Below are 6,084 nucleotides of genomic sequence, written 5' to 3' on the forward strand. Positions count from 1 at the left end.
AGGTTGGGTGAAAATTATTGCGTCGTGCGATTTTAACTACTGCGTGGATCAGCGAGGCGGAGCACGACGGTGTAGCCTCCATAGCTCATGCCCTAGCTTGTGTGATGTATGTCGTTTAATATTTTGAATGAATGTGATTTTTAATACTTACTTTTTGGTCCCTCAAGTTCCTCAAAAGTATAGACTCGATCCCATGGGATTTTTTGGTACACATTTGGTCCTTCAAGTCTTAAAACCAGATAACTTTGGTCCAAAACTAGATTGTGAGTATGCTGACCAAGTTTGACCGATGAATAATAAATTCAAAAAATAGCAAACAAATTCAAAAAAATCTGAAATCTTGTGACAACCAAGATGCTTGGGTGTGCTAGGTGGGTGTAAATGTTTCTGGTCAAATAACATCCGAGGAGGTATACAAAAAGAACAATTTTTTACCTTTTTAGCCAAAATTTGATATTTTTTTGCCACAAGCTCCACGAATGTCGAAACACCACACAAATTTTCACGCACCTAAGCATCTTGGTTGCCACGAAAATTCAGTTTTTTTTAATTTACTATTCATCGGTGAAAACACGATCAAAATCTGGTTTTGGACGAAACTTATCCGTTTTGAGTCTTGTAGGACCAAATGTCTACCAAAAAATCTTGAGGGACCAAGTCTATATTTTTGAGGAACTTGACGGACCAAAAACTTACTTTTCTCTTTTTAGATTATTGTGAATCAAAGAGGCCCATAAATGTTATGTTTTGACACGTTTTTTCCCTTCTGAATTCTTCTACTATTGCATATAATAAGCATCTTCTAATTCACTATGCTCCTTAACATAGAATCTCTCTCATTCAATCGAAGTGTTCAATTTTGAATCGGGTTCACAATTTTGACTGGCTCAACGATTTCTCAAGAATCCCTCTCATTCAAATGAGGTGTTCAATTTTGAATTTGGTTCATGATTCTCTTTAATTCGCTATGCTACCTAACTTTCGAGCTCTCCCATTTAATAGAAGTGTCAAATATTGAATTTGGTTCATAATTTTGACCTGATCAACGACTTTTAAGGAGCTCTCTCGTTCAATTTCAGGTTTTCAATTCTGGATTTGGTCACAATTTTGAATGGGTTGGTGATTTTTCAAATCAATCGACAACCGCAGGCCTATAAAAACACATAAATCACGCCCACCTTCTCACCACCTAGAAAAAAAGCATCAACATTTGACAATATAGAATCAATATATTACATGCGACCATTAGTACAAGGAACTTCCTATATAAGTATGAAAATTGATTAGAAGATAACACAAAACCATAGTGCCAAGAAGATGCCCCAAAACACGGCATTACAAAAAAAACTACATCATCTTCCCCAAATGCCAAGCCAAATAATAAAAGAAACATGAAATCCCAACAACATTAATAGCACAGGAAGCACGCCCAACCCTCCTAGTACAAACTATATCACATCTTACGTAGTCACTAAGGTTCTCGTTTCTCATTCTAGTTTTGCTAAGTCTCGGTCAACTGAAACTTCGTTATGTCTCAGTCGATGCTACATTCCCCTTTTTTAGAACGAAGGTTCAAGAAGATCCCGGTTTTGAATTAACAAAGCCATCAACCGGTTAGAATTACATGACTGCAACTTACAACGAGAAAGAAAGAAAAGCGGAATTAAAGATTCAATGTGCTCAGTAGAACGACTTGAAAGCAGTGAGCACACAACACCAATACCATCGAACGCCACTATGTTGAAACTAGCTAACCTACTAAGGCGACAGGAGGAGGGCACCACCATGCATGTTTTGAGTCGCCAACTGCCACCAAAGGACCAAACAGGAGCAACACATGATCTGACTCCGCTGCCGCAAAGGGCACCTACCCTTTCCCCCAAGCTCGACGGGAGACGCCCCAGCGGCCGACGGAGTAGTTCACCCTAAAACACAAATCAAAGTGCCCAAGTTGCCAAAGGAGAGGCACAAGGAACATACCCACATGAAATGGAGAACCGACCACCCAATCACCGTCGTCGACAGCAGCAAGGCAGAACACCAGATGAGAGTTGTCGAACGAAGGCGTTGAAACCCGGGAGAAGGCCAAAAGGATGCAACACCATGCACCGGTCAAGGATAGGAATCACCAAAGCCAAAGGCCTACCGCCGACACCGAGGAAGGGACACCAATCCCCTCGCACCAGCGGCTGGAACTCTTGCGCACTTGGACAAGAGCAGGTTGACGAAGATGAGATAAGGCCACCACATGCCATCGTCGAATCACGCCCAACTCCACCACCACTCGAGCAGTCCCCGGACGACACTTTCAGGAAGGAACATGCCACCAAAATGCCTTTATCGTCAGGAAAAGAGGACCTGAGGCTTTCATCTGAGCTCATGGGCGGGGTGGAAGGAAAGGGGATCCCACTGAAGCCTCCAGCAAGGGAAACGATGCCCAAAGGCAACGTCTTTGGTGTGGCCGCGCCGCCGGCCAGGGGTTTGCCCCGGATCAGCCCCCACCCACCAGATCGGCGCAGCCGATGTCCGATAATTGGCAACCAAAGCCTCCAGGGACCGTGATCGGCGCAAATCGGAGTAGATCGAAGTTGAGGACACCTCTTCTACATGGCACAGCTGGCCTGCGAGGGGTAGCATCTTCAGAGGATCGATTTTTTTTTGCCGCGCCTTTCAGATATGTGATTTCATAATGAAATTTTGCAAGATCTTAGAACATTTAGGAAAACAATATTATATATATTTTGATTTTTTTGATTTTACTCTTCATCCAAGCTTCGAGAAACTCCACTTCCGTTTGTCTCATCTTTTTCTTTGGAGACCAGCCAACGAAGCCCAAATCGGCCTCAAGGCTGAAAGATTCTTGGTCAAGAAAGAGTCAAAAGGTGTCGTTTCAGTCTGCAGGACAGGGCAGGAACGGAGGAGACGCCGCCGGCTGGCAGCAGCAACGGCGCGCACCATGCCTACCTCCTCCTCCGTCAACCCGGAGCTTGGCGTCGTCACCGCAGCCAACCTCCTCTCCCCCTACGCCGCCGTGCCGTCGAGGGACACGGACGCCGAGGCCTTCGTCTCGTCCCTGCGCACCCAGCACGAGATCGACGCGCTCTGCGAGAAGTACGGCGTACCCAAGGAGTTCACCGCGCGCCCCGCAGGCGACCTGCGCGCGAACTCAACGCCGCCGCCGGGGGCCATCTGCGTGTACGCGAGGGCGCTGAAGGCCGGGATGCGCGTCCCGCTGCACCGCTTCTTCAGCGAGGTGCTCGCCCACTTCGGCATCGCGCCGGCGCAGCTCACGCCGAACGGGTGGCGCACCATGGCGGGCTTCATGGTGGCCTGCCGCTCCGCCGGTGTTCCGGCGTTTCTTTGTGATGTGCAGCCTCTGCCAGGAGCACGAGAAAGGCTGGTACTCATTCCGGCCCAGGCGGGACAGCTCCGGCTTGCGCTTCAGGGGTTTGCCGAAGCCGGATGCCAACTCCATCAAGTGGAAACACGAGTTCTTCTTCCTCTCGTCGCCGGAGCCGTGGCCCTGCGCCATGGAGTGGCGCGAGCGGTCCAACCGCTCCTCCAGCAACCCGGCTTCGGCAAGTGGTGCTCACTGTTGAGGAAAGCCAGTCGATGCTGAAGCTGCTTAGTGCTCACGGTGGCGCCGCTGTTGATCTCAGGAACCTGCTCCCTGCTACGTGCCCACGGCGGCGGCGGAGCCTCCGCAACACCAACCTTGCTGCCGCCATGATAACCACAGCATCCTCCCCGCCGGCGCCGCCGCCTTCCTCAACTCGTATGACTTAATGTTCCAAATCCCTCTGATTCCCCTGTTTCATCGAGCCCTCACGATGGTGTTGCGTGCTATCTAGGTACGGGTCCCTCCGTCCATGACACAAGCGGGGAGGAGGCGGAGAAGGCGGCCGCGCAAGCGTCGGCGTCGGCGAAGAAGAGGACTTGGGAGGAGGCCAACGGTGGGGTGGAGGTTTCGCCTCTTTGAGTGCTGTCCAGCGTGCGCTCGCCACCGCCACAGCATTTCTCCAGCAGGCATGGCGGAGATACCATGAAGGCTGCACGGGAGCTGCTGCACCTGCATGGCGCCGACGCGCAGCCGCTGGAGCGCGCGTTTGCGGCGAACGAGCCTTCCGACGACGCAGCGATTCGGCAGGTATTGCCAGCAAATGCCATGGGAAGTCGTTCGATTGGTAAGTTCTTGTCGGGAGATCATCTTTTTTGTGTTCAGGCTGCGAACTACGCGCTCGAGCTGGAGCAGAAGCTGGTCGCCAGCGAGCGCGAGGCTGCGGCGCTGCGGGAGCAGCTGGAGGAGGCCAAGAACGAGCTCGCCGCGGCAAAGAGAGCGGCGGACGCGGAGCGGGAGAAGGCTAAGTCCGAGGTCGCCGCGGCCAAGCGAACGGCGGAGGCGGAGGTGGCGAAGACGAAGGCCGAGCTCGCCGCGGCCAAGCGAGCGGCAGAGGCCGAGGCGGTGAAGATGAAGGCCGAACTCGTCGCGGCCGTGGCGGAGGCGGTGAAGGCGAAGGTCGAGCTGACCTCCGCGAAGCGTGCCACGGAGACAGAGACAGCTAAGGCGAACGCCGAACTCGCCGCGGCGAACCGGGCCGTGGAGGCGGGGCTGGTGAAGGCGAAGGCCAAGCTCGCCGCGGCGGAGGCGGAGCTGGAGAGCGCCAAGGCAGCGACGGCGGTGCAGGAGCTTCTGGCATCCGAAGAGAACGCCCGGCGGCGCGCGGAGCTCGCGCTGGCGAGGCCGTCACGCTCCGGCTGGTCGTGCCGCTTGAGTAGCTCGTTGATCGTCTTATTTTTTGGGAAATCACATTGCTCGTTGATCGTTTTCCTCCTCTATGCAATCGAGTAACGCAGAACGATTCAATCCGGGAGATCACCAAATTTTGTAGCCGCCGTTTTGTCAGATACACAATGCAGCAGCCATTGCTGTGTGGCTTTGTTGTTCCATGCTCAGGAGACAATCGAGCACCGTGGGCAAATGAAACAAAAATATTTTGCTTGATGTGTGTTCAGCAGAGACTGGATTTTTGGAGCCCCGGTGCAATGGAGAACCTTATTTTAAATAGTTTGAAAATCACATTTAAAGTTTTAGAAAAATCTAAAAAGAATTCCACATGAACATATGGATGTACTATATTACACATGTGTAAATTTTGTTTTTTTTGCGGGGGATGTGTAAAATTGGTTGATGAAATAAGTAAGCACGTGAGCTATACAAAAATCATGAAATGGTAATTTTTAAATAGTGAATACATGCACTGTTTTTTTTTCAAAATCATGATTTTGTTATTTTTGTGTCACTCACATGATTATTTATTTCAGCATAATTTGCATATGTGTAATATACATCCATATAAACAACTTGAATTGTTTTCATATTTCTTTAAAACTTCATAATACAATTTTGGCACTATTCAAATATAGGGCTCACTAAAGCTCGTCCTGCAAAGTGACTTTCTATTTACTACTACCATTGTCTTAAAATAAAGGATTTTTATCGTTTATGTCATTAGGTGTGTCTCACTACTCAGTTTTGCCATTAAAAACTACAACTGCTCAAAAGTGCCATCGCTCAGTAAGATGCTTGCTCCAAAATGCCATTAGGCACCTAAAAAATGCCATCATTTTGTTAGATCTTTGCTTTAAAATGCCATTAGACACTGTTACTATTAGGTCAAACCTGTTGACCAAGTTATATGACAAAAATACCTGTAGACCCTCATGTCAGCTTTCTCTATCTCACAATGATAAGTTTGGCCGCATTTGATATGAGTAAGCAAGCGAAAAAATTATAGGAAAATAAGAACAATGTTGGAGATCGAGTGGGACCACACTTTACGGTAGTAAGATAAAGGAAGAACTGCCATGTGGGTCCATGTGTATTTTGGTAATATGACATGGTAAACGAGCTTTGAGCGGGCAACAATGATGTCTAATGGCATTTTTGAGCAGTTAAAATTCCTAGTGGCAAAAGTGAGTAGTGGGACACAACTAATGGCATAAACGATAAAAACCATATAAAACATTTTATAGGCTAAACTGGCCTACAAAAACGTTTTATATCTTGAGACGAAGATAGTACGT

At 48.8% G+C, this 6,084-nt stretch overlaps 1 pseudogene; it reads left to right on the forward strand.

Annotated features, from left to right (window-relative positions):
• Positions 1-2,930: 2,930 nt before the first annotated feature.
• Positions 2,931-4,772, forward strand: LOC123165494 (uncharacterized; annotated as a pseudogene).
• Positions 4,773-6,084: the final 1,312 nt, after the last annotated feature.

Source organism: Triticum aestivum, chromosome 7D (genome assembly GCF_018294505.1).
Source record: "Triticum aestivum cultivar Chinese Spring chromosome 7D, IWGSC CS RefSeq v2.1, whole genome shotgun sequence".
NCBI classification, from domain to species: Eukaryota; Viridiplantae; Streptophyta; class Magnoliopsida; order Poales; family Poaceae; genus Triticum; species Triticum aestivum.